This window comes from Dicentrarchus labrax, unplaced genomic scaffold (assembly GCF_905237075.1).
Source record: "Dicentrarchus labrax unplaced genomic scaffold, dlabrax2021, whole genome shotgun sequence".
NCBI classification, from domain to species: Eukaryota; Metazoa; Chordata; class Actinopteri; family Moronidae; genus Dicentrarchus; species Dicentrarchus labrax.
In genome coordinates, this window is record NW_026136709.1 from 8,536,498 (window position 1) to 8,558,348 (window position 21,851).

The following is a 21,851-nucleotide window of genomic DNA, read 5'->3' on the forward strand; positions in this document are numbered from 1 at the left end:
GTATAATAAGGCTGTGTCTGAAATGTATTGCTGTGACATTTACTTTGCATGCTCATCTAGTGTTTTTTTTCTTCTATTGTGTCACTCTCGTATTGAATTCTTTCTTAACAGTTCTCCCTGCACAGTAAAGTATAACCAAATGTAATTTTAATACATATTTTACAATATTAGTTCTATATATGTGAAAAAAATGTCATTGTGTCCTTGTAAACAAAAGGTATGAGCAGCACAGCAGAATCCAAATCAAGAGGATGGAGGTGGAAAAGAAACAAGATGCTGTGGATGTCCTCTTGGAACTGTCTTGTTTGCCAAGCTGCAAGTGGTTTTATATAGTGTTATTTTATGTCTTCCGACACACGCAACCCTCTGTCCTTTCCAACAACTTCTTTTAACTCTTATGAGGATGAAAATGAACCTGTCCCTTGCTCTACTTAGTGTTCTCTTCCAAATCTCGATAGCGACAGCAAGCAGAACTTTTAGAACTACCCTTGACATGCTACATGCAAAGCTTGTCCCATCATTTTTATTTTGGCCACAGAGAGAAGAGCTTCGGCTGTCAATGCCCATGATATTTAGACAAACTTACCCTAGATGTGTCTGCATAATTGACTGTTTTGAAATTTTTATAGAAAAACCCAAAGACTTAGAAGCAAGAGCACAAACATATTCGACCTATAAACATCATCACACCATGAAATACCTAATAGGCATATCCCCACAAGGAACAGTCATATTCATATCTAAGGGATGGGGAGGCAGAACATCAGACAAACGTGTCACAGAAAATTCTGGGTTTCTGGAATGCATCAGTGCAGGTGATGTAATACTGGCTGATCGAGGGTTTAACGTGGCAGAGTCTATTAGCTTGTGTAATGCTGAGCTGAACATCCCAGCTTTCACTAAAGGAAGGAAACAATTGAGCCCAGTAGAGCTGGAGTCCATACGTGGACTTGCCTCAGTAAGAATCCATGTAGAGAGAGTTATTGGTGAAACAAGAAACCGATACACTATACTACAAAGTACTATTGGTATCCAGATGTGTGAAGCTGAACACCCCAAAGGGTTAACAGTTCTAGACAAAATAGTCCATGTGTGTTGTGCCCTTACAAATGTGGCACCCTCAATTATTCCTTCTGGTTAAACACTACTGAATACAACATTAATGCAATGTAAATATACAATGATTTATTTATATAAACACTCGCACAAACTACACACACTAAGAAACATCTATGTACATAAATGTATTACATTTTCACTTTGAATGTGCATTGTATTTTTTTGTATTAATCTGTTTTATTTATCTATGTATGTGCATTGTATTTATTTACTGATTAAATCTGTATTTGTCTGTCTAACAGTACAATTCAAAATTCAGCACTTTTTATTTGTTTTCTTTGTGCACGTTTGCGTTTTGCCAATTCCTGTTTGCAGACACTGCCCTTCCAATTCAAAACACTAAGATCAGTAGTCTGCAAACAACTTCTGTGCATGTACAGTCTTTTACAGATTTGTGATGTACACTCTATTTTGTCATCAGTATCCAGAACAGGCATACCATAGTAACAGCCTTCAGACGATTTGGTGGCATCATGTGATGTTGCTTGAACAGGTGCTGTAAATTTTTTTGCCAATAGCTCAGGAATGACACATGTTCGGATAAAAGTGTGAACCTTTCCACGCATAGTTTCAAAGAAGACTGTATCCGGCATAATTCTCTCAATGTGCACTTCTCCTTTGCCATCTATCCCTGGTCCCCAAACAACAAAGCTTGCCTCTGCTAAGTGAATTTGTGTCTGCACTTGGTAAAAGTACTGGTGGTCCTTCTTTAGTGAAACTTTACCCTCTACCTCGTGGAGACTAAATGTGCCATCCTGTTTCATTTTGTCAACTAAACTGCTGTTCTCAAGACTACTTGGTGCCTTCACTTCTAACACACCCATCCCATGGCAGTCACACATTAACATGCCATCTGGGGATGCCCCTAACCATGGGTATTTAGGACTAATGACCAGCCCTGCCCTCCTGACATTGAGGTTGGTGTGATGTTCCTTCATGATCTTGGAGTACTCCTCCACGGCCCTTCCCTCATGTTCTATGCCCCATCTGAAACAAACAATATTTAAGTATCAAAAATGATAGATTATGATAACCTCCATAATGTGCATATCATTAAGGTAAAGAAAATGGAAAGCCCTCAACTATTTGTTGTGGAAGTTATTTGATTGTTAATTGAAGGCATTGTGTAGTACCTGAGAGAATGTGGTGTGTATCAGGCTTTGTAGGCCACGGGGTAGCAAAGCTTTTTCAGCAGGGACACAGCTGGTTTTTCTGAGTTAGTGTGGCAGGCTGCTCGGATGTTAGATGCAGTGACCCTTCCTGCTTTCTGGTCGTACCACATAGTGGATTTGGATTGAAGTCTTGTCTCACTTTCTATTGCACAGCACTAAAATGTAAAAAGCTGTGTGAAATTCTTGTAGCAAATCACCAGTAATACATTTACATTTTGACAATTTTGTCAAAACTTTGATCCTGCACTCAAAATGTCCTTTTCCTAAGACATCCCTGACATACATACATAAACCACACTCACTGATGTAAAAATAAAGTACCTGTTCCTCAGTTATGCTCAAGCCTGCAAAGACCTCTTCACTCTTTGAGTACAGTTCTGCGTGTGAGAGTGTCCTGTTCAACGGCGTGTACATTTTGCTAAGGGATTTAGGAATATTCATTTGTACAGCCCGAGGTATATATCTCTGTGCATGGCCAGGAACTAAAGCTAGAATGGCACTCCTTACTGGTTCCTTCTCACTCTTCTCGGAAAGGTGTAGCATGTTGTACAGTGCTGCACGTTCAGCAGGAGTTGGAGGTGGAATTTTAGCAGGGGTAAGGTCACCACACCCATCTGCTGCTCTCTTTTGTCTGGCTCATCTCTACACACTCTATTTTTCTACTGGCTGCTATACTAGGCTCATTCCATGTACAGGCCTCGTCAGTGGAAGTAGTGCCGCGCAGTTTGTTGACAGCTGCCTGCAATGTGTACAGAATGGCACCTACATGTGAGCACACTTCGCCTAACCCGGCCATACAGGTGCAGTGGCCAAATCGAACTAGTCCCTCCTTTTCCACAGCAACCCAAGCTGTCAGAGGCGGTTCATTCAAGCTGTAGGAATGACGTACCTAACATAGGAAAAAGGTTTTAGTTAGATAAAGTCTATAATTCACAAGCACAGCTTAAAGCTACACATTTCTTTTCTTTTTTAATTAGGCTACCATATATGTTTACATGTGGCATCACGTGGGTAGACAAATCAGACGAACTGCAAGTTCACTTCTAATGACAGTGACGGTCATAAATTCTCCTGTCATAGCAGACGTGCATTCAGACTGTTGATTCGCTGATGTTATGTTTCATGTCAATCGTGTAATCTTAAAGAATAATTTTTTTGGCCTTTATTTGATAGAGAGACAGCTGGAGATAGACAGAAAGGGGGGCAGAGAGAGAGGGGATGACATGCAGCAAAAGGCTGCAGGTCGGATTTGAACTAGGGATGCTGTGTATATGGGTCGCCAGCTCTGCCGACTGAGCTAAGCCCTAAATTGTGTAGCCTTAACATTTGCCAGTAGGTGGCGAGAACGCCTTATCATGTAACTTACGTGATTTGATATGATGAGAAGAAGAATACATAGAGAATGAATGGCACGTTGCTGTTGTACTGCGTCTACTTATTACTTACTTACTTATTTACTTAGTTACTTTGCATACCTACTATCGTACAGTTATTACTACTAACAGATTGCATTTCGCTGCCCCAGCTGCTCTTGTCTGTTGTCTGATGCTATGTGGAGTGGATAAGCAGGTAGGCTACAATGTTTCACATCCTGCTAGCCATAATATGGATACAACCTAGTTGGCATAAGGTTCCGGCAGGCAGGGTGTACATATTCAGATGAAGACTTCATCACACGACAGAACAGATGTCACTTTGTGTATAGCTACAAACATGCAAACATTAGCAAACGTTAGCGGGTAACGTTAGCTAGCTAACTAATGTTAGTAACACTCACCTTTGCTTTGATTATGAAGATATTCCTGTTTTTCACCTCCCATACGACAGCGTTGTTAACCCATCCACTCTTGAAAAAAAGATAGCTATCCGTACTTTTGTAGGCTTTCATTTTTTGTGCGGTGTAAGGTGACGGATTCTCTATAAGATATATATAAATATCTCCAAACTCCAAGTCTGGTAGAGACTTTGCCAGCTTCAAAGCAATGAAAACATCAGCGGGTGCTGTGTGTGGATCACACGTTCCGAGTACGTTAATCTTTTCTTGATATCTAATTTTAACATTTGGTGACATATGGTCTAAATAGTTAATTGATTGTAGTATTGGAAATCTACAAGGCTGCAATTCCTGGCTGGCCGCTGTTCGTCGCCATATTGTCGGCGTTTCTTGCCCGCCAGGTATCCATGGTAACCATGTGACTGCAAAGTATCAATAGCTGAGCACTTTTCAGCCTCTGTCTGAATCCATCGGTTTTAGCTCCTGTCTCTTTAAGGCCCCCTTCCTGAAAAGCCCAGTCTGCTCTGATTGGTCTGCATTATGACACGGTTCACGCGGATGACGCTCCGGTCCCTCCCACTTCCGCCTCAGCGTTGCCGGCCGTTAGTTCCTCACGGCTACTGAGTTTAGCTGCATTTCTACCGTCAATATTAATTCAATAACTGCTTCTAAACCAAAAACTTCACCAGCGGACATATTTAGAGCGGGAGTCTGACCTGAAATCACGGAGAAATGAACAACATCAACAATCAGGATTACAGCTTTCTGTGACGTTTTCCTCAGGTAAATACTGCTATATATATATATATATATATATATATATATTAACCTCTATCTATCACATAATGTTAGTGTTTATACGTTAACTATGAGAACCAACAGTGTGTTTTCTGCTTGTCTTTACAGGTACAGCAGTGAGCAGTGACCTACAGTCTACACAGCCCAGTGAAGTTAAACATATTATACGCCTGGAATACTTTATCCTGTACAACATGTCAACATAACTGAAGGAATTACTAATCTAATAAAGTAACTTGTTTATGTGGTTTAAAAACTGCTAAGTAACCAACTGTAAACTGTACTGTATCCATATTTCATAGTCTGATATTTTAACTTGAAAGTATTATTACCAAAGTTAACCTTCAGATATGTGTAAAAGCTGCAATTATGTTTGAACCCCATTAAAAATACTGTATATCTACTGAATATTCTATCATTTATTACATATTGTCATGTAATTTATCTTCCAACATGATAAAGTTTGAATGTGAGACAGTAATGTATTGTGTTGCTTACAGTCATTAATACAGGTTTAAATTTCACATTTTCATATTGATAGATGACCAGATTTTCAACTCCTTCAAAATCTTCATAACCTTTGTGAAATAACATGTTATTTATATAAAACCACACTTGTTACTGAATTTAAAAATGACCAAAACTCTTCTTAAAAGTAAAACACTTTATTTATGTTTAATTCATATTCCAGTTACACATGTTGTAAGTAACAAAGCTATAACTTTTATGTAAACTGTGCAGATCGTGTCCTTCAGACTGTCCTGATGCTGCAGCTGTCTCTGTCCTCTGATGGGTCCAGCAACACCTGAGCTTCATCAGGTCACCTGTAAAACGAGGCAGATTCAGTGTTACTTGTAAGGCAGCATATAATATACAGTATAACATAATACAGTGTAATATAATACAAGTACAACAGCTCATTGTGGCTCAAAGTTATAAAATAAAATAATAAAGCAGTGTTTGACTCCACAAAACAGCCTAGTGAGCGTGGTAGTTACACAATATTACTCAACTAATGAATCCCTGCAGTTTGACTATTTCTCTCTCACCATAGCTCTATCGTTAACTCCAGTGCACGTAGATCAAGTTAATTTACACACCGTAACACACACACACACACACACAGAAAACAACGCAGCTAGCCCCAGCTGGTTAGCACGTTAACAAGTTACACAAACAGAAAAGAATCACCATAACTCACTCCCGGTATTTTGGTAGCTTCTAACGAGGGTTATCGATCACACTGCTCCTCATATTACAACATAAAAGTCCGACAGACTCAGTAACTATAGTAACCAGGGCTCCAGACTAACTTTTTGCATTGGTTGCACTGGTGCGCCTAACTTCTTTTTTTAGGTGCACCAGCACAAAATGTAGGTGCACCCAAATTTTTCATTGCGTTGCCTTTAACACCACAAGGTCACCTTTTTATCGCTCTCCATAACTTTCGTATAATGTGAATGATTTTTAAACAAGAATAAGGTGTAGAGAAATGCTTCTCTTTATTTGAAGCACAATTATATATAAAAAGAAAAATAAAGTGATTAAAGTGCTTCACTGAGCTGAAGTTGAACATTTCAAACTAAAACATTTCAAGTAAAATAAAACATTTCCAAATAAAAGTTTGATGTGAAACGTTGTTGACCCGCTCACGAATGCACTATTTCCGGCAATATTCTGACCGCACTCCTGACAGTACACGCAGTGCATTGCGTTAAGTCCTTTGTTGTACCTCAGCCAGGGAAATTGTTTCAGCCAGTCCTGTCTGAAGGAATATATTTTGACCTTTTTAATTTGGGTCTCGGAGCCGGGCTCTATCCCAGACTCGGTTGTCTCCTTCTCTGGTTCCGAATCTGATGCTGTCGTCGAAGGACTGGGGTTCGGCAATTTTAAAACACACACAATTTAGCGTGGTGAACAGGACCACAGCCAATCAGAGGCAACGACCCGCCCGAGCTCTGTCTCTTATTGGTTTAGAACACGATATGATCCTACCATGAGTGTGTGAGTTCGTTCACAGGAGAACACAGAGAGATGATGCGCTTGCGAAATAAATGTATGTTTTCACCCGGGCAGCGTCAGGTGCACCAGTGCCACCTAGAAAAATTATTAGTCGCACTCTTAAAAATTGACCAAATTGGTCGCACTCTGGAGCCCTGATAGTAACACAGTGAAATCACAGAGCTGCTGTGTGCTAATCAAAGCTACAATCCTACCAAACAAATTACCTCCGCTGCTGAATTTATACACGGTACAAGTACGGTGTCTTCTGATCACAGCTGTATTGATCCACACAGTGAACAGATACTTAGCTACCCAGCAGATAATAAGTTCCCAGGCTAAAATTAAACCTAACTAACTATCTTCCCGGTTCCATGCAGCTCAACGAGCTAACAGCTGATGAGCGGCTACAGTTTGTTCGCTCGGAGGTTTTCTGCTCTTTCTAACAGCGACACAAACTTACTTACTTACTGAGCACGTTTAACTAAATACAGACGAACATAAAGCCAATTTAGCCCTGTCACAAAACCCACAACAGTTACGGAGTAACAGAGCCCCCCAATGAGGCTTGGTGATTCATGGCATAAACTTTGTGTGAATCTCTACAAAAAATAGCAGCAGGGGAGAATATGGAGACATCTGCACCAGCTGGCTTAATAAATTAACCTCACCTTATAAGTTTCATGTTCATCTTGCAAACATTTAACAAACATTTAACGTAGAATGTATTATATCCACTACTTGCAGTCACTGTTCTGTATCTATTTCATCTATTTACAGACTCCCGAGTAAAGTAGGTCAAAAGGTTTGCAACTCGGTGTCTTGAAACAAACCACAGTGGGCTGAGAGGAGACTGTTTATAGCACATTGTTTTCTTCCTTTTGTCCTTGAGCTCGGAGATAACCACATGACATTCACAGAGCCACTACAAATGCCTTTGGCACACTGAGGCAGATTGCAAAGGCACATTGACACATATCAAACTTAGACTCACACTCAAACTTACTGGCTGTGTGTCACACACTCCCGAGCATACCAAATATGAAGCTGCTATTATAAAACTACATGGAATCTTAGATGCATCCTACAGAGTTTGCTCTTAATAGAAGGAAGCGGGCAGTTCTGCCCAGTTTAATTAAAATGTCTTCTTTCTGTTCTCACCCTGAGCTGCTTTCGTTCTGCACCACGGACCAATTATTTGTAAATATATATTATCAAATGTATATATATGGGACCTGTCAGTGGATTGGATACAGTGGCAAGAAAAAGTATGTGAACCTTTTGGAATTTCATTGTTTTCTGAATAAATTTGTCATAAAATGTGATCTGATCTTCATCTAAGTCAAGGGTATTGACAAACATAATGTGTCTAAAAATAACAAAAAAATTCTGATCTTTCATGTCTTTATTCAACACTCATTCAACATTCAAATGGCAGTGCAAAAAGTAAGTGAACCCTTAGAATTGATAACTGGTTGACCCCCCCCTTGGCAGCAATAACCTTAACCAGGTGCTTCCTGTGGCTGTGGATCAGATCTGCACATTGTTGAGGAGGAATTTTAGCCCATTCTTCCTTAACTGCTTTAGCTCTGTCATATTTTTTGGATGTCTCATGTGTATGGCCCTCTTCATGTCAGTCCATAGCATCTCTATTGGGTTGAGGTCTGGGCTCTGACTTGGCCACTCCAAAAGGCGGTTTTTGTTTTTCTGAAGCCATTCTGTTGTGGACTTGCTCCGGTGTTTTGGGTCGTTGTCCTGTTGCATCACCCACCTTCTACACAGTTTCAGGTGACGTACAGACATTCTCACATTATCCTGAAGAATTGTCTGATATACTTGGGAATTCATCTTCCCCTCAATGATTCCAAGCTGGCCAGGCCCTGATGCAGCAAAGCAGGCCCAAATCATAAGGTTTCCACCACCATACTTTACGGTTGGGATGATGTTTCATGATGATATGCGGTGCCCCTTCTACGCCAGATTTAGTGTGTTTTTTCCAAATAGTTCAATCTTAGTTTCATCAGTCAACAAAACATTTTGCAAATACTGCTGTGGAGTGTCAATGTGCTCTTTTGCAAACTTCAGGCGTGCAGCAATGTTCTTTTAAGTAAGCAGTGGCTTCCTTCGTGGTGTTCTGCTGTGGATACCCTGCTTGTTCAGTTTTTTACATATTGTAGACTCATAAACAGAGATGTTAGCAAGTTCCAATGATGCCTTCAAATCTTTGGCTGTCATTCGGGGTTATTTCTTTACCTCATTGTTGAGTCTTCGTTGTGCTCTTGGTGTCATTTTGACTGGGCGCCCACTTCTTGGTAGAGTAGCAACAGTCCCAAAGTGTCTCCATTTGTAGATTGTTTGCCTAACTGTTGATTGGTGAATTTCTAAAGTCTTTGAAATAACTTTGTAACTGTAGAAAAGGCCCCAAAGTTGGGACATATTATGTTTAATATGTTCTGGCCGGCACCCCGGTGTGAACTCAGTGATAGCCCCTGAACTAACGCCATATACAGTATACTCCCAGTGTCTTCACCACAGTAACCCTTGCCAGCTTTATGTAAATCAACAATTCTTGATCGTAGATCCTCTGAAAGCTCTTTTTGGCGAGGCACGGCTCACATAAGCGTGTTCTTCTTGTGCAGAGCAAACTCCAAAAGTTTGAGGGGTTTTTATCAGTCAAAGTAGCTGTAGTCCACAACTCCAAACTCATTATCTTAACGAAACTCCACGTGTGCTAAAACCTGACTCCAATTAGCTTTTTTGAGGTCATTAACTCAAGGGTTCACATATTTTTTCCACAAGCACTATGAGTTTTTTTGGTTGTTCTCAATAAAGACATGAAAGATCAACAAAATGTGTTATTATTTTAGACACAATTTGTCAATACCCTTAACTTAGATGAAGATCAGATCACATTTTATGACAAATTTATTCAGAAAACCATAAAATTCCAAAAGGTTCACATACTTTTTCTTGCCACTGTATATTTGGCAGCAAGTGAAGATTTTGTTCTCAAAGTTGATGTGTTAGAAGCAGAAAAAATGGGCGGTGTGAGAATTTGAGCGACTTTGACAAGGGCCAAATTGTGATGGCTAGACAACTGGATCAGAGCATCTCCAAAACTGCAGCTCTTGTGGGGTGTTCCCGGTCTGCAGTGGTCAGTATCTATCAAAGGTGGTTCAAGGAAGGAAAAGTGGTGAACCGGAGACAGGGTCCTGGGGAGTGAAGGTTGGCCCGTGTGGTCCGATCCAACAGATGAGCTACTGTAGGTCAAATTTGCTGAAAAAGTTCATGCTGGTTCTAATAGGTGTCAGAACACGCATCACAGTTTCTTGTGTATGGGGCTGCATAACATTATGACCACCAGGGTGCCAAGGTGGTCACAATGTTATGGCTGATCGGTGTATATTATATGAAATATAAATTTTATAAAATTGAACTTTGAGAACATCAGATTTTGTTATTACTTCAACAAGGCCAGGTCACCACCCTATATCTTGGCACTAATTGCTACTTCATACTGTAACTCCACACTCCTTCTTGTTTTCCTGGTATTGTTTCCTTCTGTTTACCCTTGAGGACAAAGATAACCCTGTGAAATTGTTTTAGGATTCCTAATGCTAAGCTCAAGAGAAAGCACTGTCATGTGTCCCTGTCAGCAGTGACTTTGCCATTGTGGTTGTGTGAAAAAGTGTTTCCAGTCTCTAGTTGACTTTCTCATGATAACGTTAAGATACTGAAGTCTAATGCAGTATTTGTGAGCTAAGGTCAAGATGAAACTGATGCCTGTCAACAACTCTAAAGAGTTATTGCTGCTGTTGATTTGGGTTTTGTTCTTGAACCGATACACTCATATACTCTTATTCTACTGCCCTCTTTTGACGGTGTTAGCTAACATAATGTGCCCCTGGAACACATGCGATAATCTTTAAAGTTAATGACCGGTAAATAGGGAGCAAAAAGGCGATTTATTTCAGCATGAGGTACAAGATCAACTCTTTAAATATTTGGAATGTTTTGGAAAGTGAGAAAATTATTTGAATGTAGCCAAGTGAACAAGGGTTACACAGGGGTTTTGGACTCCTTAAAAAGTGTTATGTAGTGTGCTTGTGGGATTACTACTGTAGTAGTATTCTTTTTCCCTCAAGGGGGTAATTGTTATGTTAAGAGTAGCGCAAAAGGCCGATTGCGCAAGAGGGCATGAGAGGGTAGAGTAGGGTGAGATGGAGGGAGATGCCATACTTAATATATGTACAGCTGTGTTTGATACCAATAATAACTTTATTTAAATAGGCACCTTCATACATGAAATACAGCTCAAAGTGCTTTGAAGTGTGGCATTACAGCAAAACAAAATAAATAAAATATAAAAAATCTAAACATTCTCCAAAACATTAGGTATAATATACACCCATCAGCCGTGACATTATGACCACCTGGGGTCATAATACTATGAATAGGAAGGTTTTCAATTGACTTTCATGCCAGTCACTTTAATAGTTGTTGAGATATTTCAGTATCCAAAGTGGTGGACCAACCACCACTGACATCCCCAGAGCTGCGTGCGTTGTAGCATGTTATCAGTATGTTTTTGTTTCATTTTTTTTTTACAGTTTTATTTTTGTTGCTCATGGGTGAACAGAAGAGTACATTCAAATCAAAATATTTCTAGCTGGCGTGCAACCAGTCATGATGTAAATAACAAGGTGCTGAGCTCATCACTGCAGGTCTTGAATTTATTACTTAAAGGTTAAGAGAGCTGTCATTTAAAATGTCCACCAGGGAAAGTGTGCAGTCTCTTTACAAGGTGATAATATGGCCCTATAAGACTGGAGAAAGTATGACGACCTATACACCATCTCACCCTGCACTCCTCATAACTCAACTTACTCACAGCTCCACACCTTATGTTTAGAGTGCCACTCTAACCTTGAGGGCATAGTTTTGCTACCAAAGTGGAACATACCAATCTATGTTGAGATTCTCAGCTGTCTTACACTCCTGCTGTGGTCCTTTGTCTACAGACAAAGACAGGCTGGGCCAGCTGACATGAACAGTAACCTCTGTCAGACTGGTGCTGCACAGAGGTGTATGGAATCTGAAAATGTGAGTTGGGTAGAGGGGAGAATAAGTCTTCCTCTATGTAGATTATCAGAAGGTGTCATTTTCTGTCACACTTTTTCTGTTTAGTTTGTAATGAAAAATGTTTTGCAGTGTAAATATTTATATGGGGTACCAATTAAATACTTACTGGCTAGCTACAGATATGTAAAAGGGAATTATAGCAAATAGAATAAATAGTGCATTACTTTATTTTACAGATCGAATACCCTGTAACTACAATATGATTACAGTGAAAAAGGGGTGAACCACAGATCACTTTATTTTTACTTTTACAGCCCACATACCCACTGTTACAAGGGTGCTTTCTACAATCCTCACATCTACAGTTCTTGTAGTAGTGTAATTTCTCCTGCATGTTTTTTTGAAAATGTTAGTAAAAGCATAGTAAAAACTAATTGTTGAATTTATGAATCACTCACTATTCTCTTTATACTGTATGCTGTCCACAGTGATATTCAGTTCATTTACATAAGGAGCAATACTGTAATCTAATGATGTGCTTCCCCCACTCTGTGAGTGTTATACTATTGAATATAACATAACAGTATTATTGTCACTGTTGCATGAATGTGAAGTGGCATTGAGTTGGTTGGTTGTGGATCAAATTATAACTATTTATATAGTGTTGGGAATATATAACACTTCATATAGATATTTCTTTCAATATGTTTACATATATTTTGTGTGTACAATCTCAAATCTGTTAAATGAATATAGTTTTGGTTTCCTCTGAACTGTAGTGAAATTTAAGTATAACCTTAATTGGAAATACTCAAGTGAACCACAGTTATCTTAAAATTCTACTTAAAGGTCCAGTGTGTAACATTTAGGAGCATCTATTGGCATAATTGGAGTATTCATTACTATGTATTTATTACAATCACAAGGATACATTATGTATTTTTTACCTTAGAATGAGCTTTTTGTATATACAGATGCCGCAGGTCACCTTACATGGAGTCCGCCATGTTGAACAGGCCTGTTTCTACAGTAGCCCAAAAAGGACAAACAATGCATTGGCTCCAGCTCGGGGCTGTTGCGATTTTTTAGCATTTTGCAACCCATGAGTGTTTCATTAATTTTTTAGAAGAGAAGAGAGACACAAGGGATTTGCGATCTGCAACTACTCTGCTGGATGCCACAAAATCCTACAGTACATGTAAGAACGGTACTTATAGACCAAATATAGCTACTCAGTTACTTTCCTTTGTGTTCAGCATCATAATTGTTTACAATCTGATGATAGGACAGAATCTAAACACTTGTTTCGGTTTAGGATTAAAGTCTGAATTGAATCCCAAAACTGAATGACCTGTTCACTGCTCTTTAACTTCATTTTAAAAATCATACTCATATAGCTGTAGCTATAAAAGTGCACCCTTTTCCCCAGCCTATGACTGTGACAACCTGCCTCCATAACCTCTATCAGTGGTCTGGCAGTGAAGAGGGCTGCCCTCTCTCAATACCACTAATGCTAACCTCCAACATATCCTGTTAGGTTGCAAGACTACATGGGGTGCAGCATGACCAGGTCCTGGCTGTTTTGTGAGCCTGCAGGAAGGTTGTGTACAACACACTTTCCACACCTGATATACACCTCATCCAGTTCATCAGGCCTGGAAAGAGCACCAGTTGCACCAGACTTCTTTCTCCAGGCAATGACTGGAATATGAGAGTTGACCTCGGAATAATGCTGCACTTCCCTTTAGAGATCACCACCACATCACTCTGGCCATACACAGTGCTATATTCTGCTGCTGCCAAAACTGCTCTACTCATCGTGCTTACCATCCTACCCAGTAGCAGTAGGCTATCAGGGCTTCATCAGCACACAAACGGCTACATCAAGATGTAGGTGTAACCTAAACCAAAGAGCAACTAAAGATCTCACTGAGGATGCCTGCTGCATCTGAAAATGAGGTTGTTGAGAGCTGTGAAAGTGAACCAAAACAGTAAAGTTGCTGCTGTAAAATTAACACCAAAAGACAATAACAGGACTTACAGTCACAACCAGCATAGTGACTGTGCCTTAAATTAAATGCTAATATCAGCATGTGTTACACCGCTTGCACACATTGACGACATCAGTGGTGTAGAAAACGTAGAGTTTATTGCTTCACCGGTGGGACAGGTAAAACTTACAAACAAGTTGTAGGTACTTCAGCACCTCTCGCACACACACGCTGACGAGAGCCTCTCCTTTTCTTCTTTCTTCTTCTTCTTCTTCTTCTTCTATTTGGCTTGCTACTCAGTGTCACAGACAGCTTATACTGCCACCTATTGGCGAGTGCAATAATACATTTCAGAACAAATTGTAGCAGTATATCATAAGATAAAATGTTACAACAAGGTAACTGGCTATATAAGTATAATGAAATCTTATTCCAAGTGCCACATTCATCCCCTGCAACAAAAATGTCAACATACACATTAATTTGCAGTACACCCGTAGCTATAGAATATAATAATTAACTCATATCTGTAACGTTAGATCCTCACCTACTGGCAATAGCTTTCACTTGCAAGATTGAAACAAGTAAATAGTGTTACGTGCATTTCACAGGTTTTACCATTCAAGTATTTTACTACTGTATACCATGTGATTTCATCACAGCTTGCTCTTAAATAACACAGAGCCGTTGTAACAATAGTACCCATTCAGTCTTCTCATTGTACTCCCCGGAGACTTCTGACTCTTACTGTACCTCTTAAAACATTCCATTTACATCATTTCAATGCCATTACTAAATCTCTGAACCTTTAGCTCATGACTAGAACTTCTTTTCAGTCATAAAACACATTCTGGAAAATATTGTCCACTTCTTAACCATAGGAATTTTCTTTTCCTAAACCAGGTAAGTATAAACAATTATGTACCACAGTGGGTAACTTAACATTGCATTATTTCCACTTCATCTCAGTCCTTATTGTCCCATTACACTGATAGAGGACAGTAACCACTCAGTTGACAAACAGTCCATGTTACTGTGTCCATATTTCACAGAATAATCTGCAACAGTCCATAGTGAACCTCTTAACAGACAGTCCTTCAGTAGTATCCTACAGGAACAAGAGTAGGATAACCCAAGGGTGTTCCAAACATCTGTGGGAGTGGCCGTGGCATACTGTATTGTCCATACGCTGGTGCCATAGCATTCACATACAGCGGGTTGGTGTGAAGCCCTACCACACGTTGAGTAGGTTGACCTAATGATTCATACGTCAATGTCTCTTTAAGTCGTCTTTCTCTCTGAGACCTGCGTAACTGGATGTCAGAAGGTTCTGGCTCTTGGTTGCTAGGCAAGTCTGCAGACTGAACAGTTTGTGTCATTTCTGGGGTCAGTTCGTCATTTACAGTTGTGTCATTGTCAACCAGCAGTTGCACTGGAGTCTCCATTTTGAACTCCTCTGCCTCAGCGCGAAGTTCAGGCTGAGGTGCTTTCTCAGGAATACCTTGAGGTGTGTCATTCTGCTCCCCAGGCTGGTGGTGATGGTGTCTCAGTCTATGTGCCCAGTAATGCATCTCCTCATCTGAACTCACATCCAATTCCTCTGATGTCTCCCTTATTTCAGTCTCTTTGCGTCTCTTTCTTTGTTGGATATGAGGCTTTTGTCCTCTCACAGTGTTTTGGGCTGGTTTCTCAAGTGGTAAAGCATTGCACGGCATTAACATGTTGCGATGGAGGATTCTGCCTCTCCCTGAGGCGCTTTCATGCTTAACCTCATAAACTGGACTGTCTTTTCCCTTTTGAGAGACCACCAGGTGTATGTGATCTTCCCAGTACGAGCGCAATTTACCCGGTCCTCCACGCTCTGACATGTTCCTCACAAGGACCTGGTCACCTGGAGAAAGCACTGTACTTTGTCTCTTTGGTCATAGTACTTTTTTCCTCTAGCTGTAGTCTTTTTGATGGTTCGGGATGCAATGTCATATGCTTCTTTCATTTGCTGCTGCCATTTTTGAGCATATTCCTGGTGTGACTTATATCCTTCCTCCTCATTTATCCCAAAGGTCTATTGGTAAACGGGGATTCCTACCAAAAAGCAAATACAAAGGAGAATATCCCGTTGCCTCACTGGTTGTGCAGTTGTAAGCATGTACAACTTTATTTACATAGTCACTCCAATTTCCCTTTTTCTTTTCATCCAAGGTCCGTAGCACTGACAACAAGGTGCGACTGAATCTTTCAGCTGGGTTCCCTTGTAGATGGTAGGGAGTTGTTTTTGAGTTGGCTATACCAGTAAATTTCTGCAACCGTCTGAATAACTGGTTCTCAAATTCTCTGCCTTGGTCATGATGTAGTTTAGCAGGGAAAGCAAATTTAAGAGCAAATCATTAAAAATCTTCTCTGCTGCTGTTTTTCCTGATTTGTTACGGGTTGGGTAGGCTTGGGCAAAATTAGTAGAGTTGTCAATAATCACTAAAATATACTCATACCCTCCCCTGCTTTTTTTAAGGTGAAGATAGTCTATAGAAACCATCTCAAATAGTGCTGTTGCAGGGACATGACACATGGGGGCTCTGCTTTGCACTGCAGGTTTTTTCTGGATGTTGCATTTACAAACTTTGGTTATGAAAAACTGTCTTTTTGCATTCCAGGCCAATAAAACCTCTGTCTAGCCAGGTCTACCCCCAAGTGACCCATTTCGCAATGAAGGTACTTGTATACAAGTTCTTTCTACTTTTCTGGGAGCACAATTTGTGTACAGGTTGTTGTTTTGCATTTCAACAGTCCCTCTTGAGAAACATACAGTCTTTTCCATTCATGTAACAGTTGCTTAATGTTTGCTGCTTTCATATCCATAACTTTCCTGTCTGGTTTTCCTCCAGACTTCCTCAACTGTAGTACTGTGGATATGGCAGGGTCTTGCAACTGTGCCTGTAGTAACCTCCTGTGGTGTTACTTTAATGTCTGGTACATCATCTACAGCGATTTCCTGAACAAGTGGGCTGCATGTAATGGCTGAGATCCAGTCTACTTCATGCTGACTTTGAGTTTCAACTGCACTGAATATTGCACCTAAAACTTCAGGAGAACACTGGTCTGTGCACTCACTCATATAAGAGTCCATACTTGCAGGTGTGCGGGACAGGAAATCTGCATCTGTATTCATCCTACCTGGGCGGTACTTTAGTGTTATGTTGAAATCAGCAAGTTCAGAGACCCAGCGATGTCCAGTCGCGTTCAATTTAGCTGTGCACAGAACATAAGTAACAGGATTATTATCACTGTATACTGTCACAGAGGGAGCATAGAACAAATAGTCTCTAAATCTGTCTGTAACAGCCCATTTTAGTGCTAAAAACTCTAGCTTCCCTGAATGTAGTCGATAGTTTTTTTCTGTCGGTGTTAATGTTTGTGAGCTATAGCCAATCACTCTGAGTCTGCCTTCCTGCCTCTGGTACAGGACTGCTCTCAGTCCCTGTTCTGATGCATCAATATGCAGAATGAATGGACATGCTGTGGGAATGTCTTACTATAAACTAAGACATTGTCGAAGTATGGAATGCATATTTTGTCTCTGAGGCCTTCCAGCCTCTCTTCCATACTACGTTGGAAAGCTGAGGGTGCATTGGTGAGGCCAAATGGGATTTTGTTCCATTCATACAGCCCCCATGGGGTTGTGAAGGCTGTGAATTTCTTCGAGTCCTCGCTGATGCTACCTTGATGGTAAGCTTTGCCTTGGTCTAGTACGCTGAACCAAGCATTTCCACCAAGACCATCAAGTATCTCTTGAATGCGGGGTATGGGATTGTCTTTTTATTAAGGCCCCTGTAGTCAATGCAAAGTCTGAGGCTTCCGTCTCTTTTCCTCACGCAAACCACTGCAGTTGCATATGGGGATGTGGATTTGCGGATAAATCCTTTGTTCAACAAGTCCTGGATATGGTTCTTTACCTCCTCATACAAGGGTCGAGGAATAGCATTATACGTTTTGGTTACTGGGACTTCAGTTAATTTAAGGTCCATTTTTAGGTTTTTGATGTATCCAACTTAATTTTTATTCCTGGGGAATGCACCTGATTTCTCCCTGAGCACTTGTTTAACCAATGCTTGTTGTTCACTGGTCAAGTGGTCCAAATTAACAGGTGGCTCCCACATTTCGTCTTTTTGATCAGTTTTAGAAGCTTCTGTTTTGGAGTGAGGTGAAGTCTGAGTGTTTCCTACAACTACTGAATTAACCGGGTGTTCCTCTGGGCCCACCGGGTAACAGTCAGTTATTCTCTGCATGCTCCCTATCATCGTTTTACCTGGCATTATGATGTCATGGCCAGTGGTATTTCTCACATAAATGTTCACTTTATTCGAAGAGCAGGAAATGTTTACTACCTGGCAGCTAATTTTGGGTCCCTCATCCAATGAAAGGTTCTCCTCAGGTTCAAAGAGCATTTCAGTTTTCACTTTGAGACCTGTTTTGACCGAGCAGCTAATGCACTGTATTTGTCCTCCTGGAACTACAACAGATGTGCAGCCTGTTTTGACAGAGTAGCATTCTCACTCGTAGCTCCCTGAATAAGGTTTAACAGCGCTTCTGCCTACCTGATCCTAGTCTTAGTGAATTTCTGAGCAAAACTACTCTTTCACTTGGCTGAACCTGGTCCTCTCTCTCTTTCATTATCTCCTCAATGGCATTAAACCCTATTATAGGTTTTTGCACTACGTCCCTGCTCACTAGTACCGGAACTAGTATCTCATCAGATCTAGTTGTTTTAGCTTTTGAATTACAAAGACTGAGACTAACCTCAACCCAGCCCTGAAAAGGTATTTCTGAGCCGTTGGCAGCTCTTAAATCCAACAGTTCATCATCATTTAACAGGTCACTGATAGGGTTGATTTTGGCATCTGGCAAGTTTTGGGTCTTCCATGCCTCACTTAGGATGGAAACTTGTGCCCTGTGTCCCACAGGGCTTGAGTCTTCACGCCATTCATTTTGCACCAGACAAGACACTTTTTGCCTACCAGCTGTGCAACTTGTTTGCGCTTTGTACACAGGTCGAATGAGCGAGTTGGTTGATCATTCCGTTTAACATTTGATTTTAAAGGTGCTGCATGAGGATGACAGGTGTACAGGTTCTTCTTTTTTCCTTGCATTGCACACAGGTTCACAGGCTCTGATTTAGATGTTTCTGGGTTTGGATCACTTTGGGACTTTGATTCCAAGGTCATGGCACATCCCCCAGTCACAACCTCTGCCCGTTTCCCGACGGTTTCTGTCTCTCTACTACTCTGCACCCTTTAGCCCAATGTGTCTCACTGCCACACTTAAAGCAATGGTCACAGTCTTTGTTGTCCTGCTGATATGATGCACATCGCCTTCTTGGTCTTTTAAAAGCAGTAGCTGGTGCTTTTGTTTTATTACCATCAACAGTCTCTCTCTCATGCTGCACCGTTTGCACAAGTGATGCTACTTGGCCTGTGAGCTCCCTAATTGCTGTGTTGCTCTCCTCCATTTTTTTAAATAAAGGATTTTCTTTGGTCGGCTTGTTTGGTTTAGCTGAGACTGTGGTTATCAAAGGGTCGTCTTCGTCCTCACTTCTCTCTACCGAGTTCAAACTTGCTCTATGAGTTGCTTTGTTTGTGCCTTTAATCTTTTGGGCTCTCTCATTTTCATTATATTGAGCGACCTGCATTTTTTGCAGAAGCAACTCATCACCACTGTTTTCATCCTGCAGATACATCCTCATCTCTGCTCTTATATTGTCATTTGACAAGCCTGTCATGATGGACTGAGAACACTGGCTATGGACTAGCTCCTTGTTATATCCTTCTAGGTGACGTGACCCAGGCAGAATAAATGCCCAATTTACAGTGGCAGATTAATAAGGACTCCTGGGCAACTAGCAGACTGGGGTGCAAACAAGATGGAGTGACAGTGGGGACGGCCAATCACACAAGAAACGGCAGAGCCAATCAAGGAGCTTGTGGGCAGTCTAAACTAAGGGAAAAAGGCTTCAGCTTGAGAGGCCGTTTGCCGCTTGGTCCTAGTGCTTGACGTGTCTCTGTTTACTATAGCGTAACATTGTTTTTGGACGGTAAAAACTGCAGGGGACCGAAACGGCCTTTTAAAAAAGTGCAGGGGACATGTCCCCTGTGTCCCCCCCCCAAATTATGTCCGTGTTTGACATACATACATACATACAGACATACAGACATACACTGAACAAAATTATAAACACAACACTTTTGTTTTTTGCCCCCATTCATCATGAGCTGAACTCAAAGATCTAAGACTTTCTCTATGTACACAAAAGGCCTATTTCTCTCAGATATTGTTCACAAATCTGTCAAAATCTGTGTTAGTGAGCACTTCTCCTTTGCCGAGATAATCCATCCACCTCACAGGTGTGGCATATCAAGATGCTGATCAGACAGCATGGGTATTGCACAGGTGTGCCTTAGGCTGGCGACAAAAAAAGGCCACTCGAAAATGTGCAGTTTTACTGTATTGGGGGGATTCGGAAACCAGTCAGTATCTGGTGTGATCACCATTTGCCTCACGCAGTACAACACATCTCCTTCGCATAGAGTTGATCAGGTTGTTGATTGTGGCCTGTGGAATGTTGGTCCACTTCTCTTCAATGGCTGTGCGAAGTTGCTGGATATTGGCAGGACCTGGAACACGCTGTCGTATACGCTGATCCAGAGCATCCCAAACATGCTCAATGGGTGACATGTGTGAAACACAGATCTTTTATCTTGCTGATGCTGCAATTCATTTCAGCCTGATTAAAAAGTAGAGTGATAAGAGCCACAGCGGGCTTCCAGCCCTGTGAAAATTAAAGTTACCTCCCTAACTGTTACTGTTACGAGTAATCTTTAGAGAGCCCATCCCCCGACTGTTACTGCCCAGTATATAAGTTAGTGCATGTGAAATTTGTTGTGCCCACTAGAGCCACTAAATGCTACTTTAGCTACACCTCCTCCACAGAAAATTACTCCCTATAGTGTAGGCTAATACATTTTTAGGTAAGATAAGTGCATGGCACAAGCTACACTACAAAAAGGTGTCTGCCAACGCAGCACCACAACCAACCATACTAACGTGTTAAATCTCCTCCTCCATTCCGTAAACAACAATGGACAACCCCTGTGTAGAGCAGTTTATTTCTTCCATATCTCTGACTCCCAGACCATCAGCACCGGATCCCCCCCAAGGCTGCGTTCTTTCTCCTCTGCTCTTCTCCCTGTATACAAACAGCTGCAGCTGCAGTCACCAGTCCATCAGGCTACTGAAGTTCGCGGATGACACCTCCCTCATTGGGCTCATCTCTGGTGGAGATGAGTCCGCCTACAAATGGGAGATTGACCATCTGGTGACCTGGTGCAGCCAGAACAACCTGGAGCTAAATGCTCTAAAAACAGTGGAGATGGTTGTGGACTTTAGAAAGAACCCAGCCCCACCCACCCCCATCATCCTGTGTGACTCCCCAGTTGACTCTGTGGAGTCCTTCCGCTTCCTGGGTACCATCATTACCCAGGACCTCAAGTGGGAGCTGAACATCAGCTCCCTCACCAAGAAAGCCCAGCAGAGGATGTACTTCCTGCGGCAGCTGAGGAAGTTCAGCCTGTCAAAGACAATGATGGTGCACTTCTACACCGCCATCATCGAGTCCATCCTCACCTCTTTCATCACATCTGGTACGCTGCTGCCACTGCCAAGGATAAGGCCAGACTGCAGCGAATCATTCGATCTGCTGCGAAGGTGATCGGCTGCAATCTGCCATCCCTCTAGGACCATGAAGCGTGCAGGCAAGATTGTGGCTGACTCCTCCAACACTGGTCACAGACTCTTTGAGATACTTCCCTCTGATAGGAGGCTGCGGTCCATCAGGACCAAAACCTGACACCACAAAAACAGTTTCTT

General features: G+C 41.3%; 1 protein-coding gene across 2 annotated transcripts in view; it reads left to right on the forward strand.

Moving 5' to 3' along the window:
• LOC127369576 (B-cell receptor CD22) overlaps positions 1–21,851 on the forward strand; it is a 137,158-nt gene that overhangs the window by 58,423 nt on the left and 56,884 nt on the right. The window lies entirely within an intron of this gene.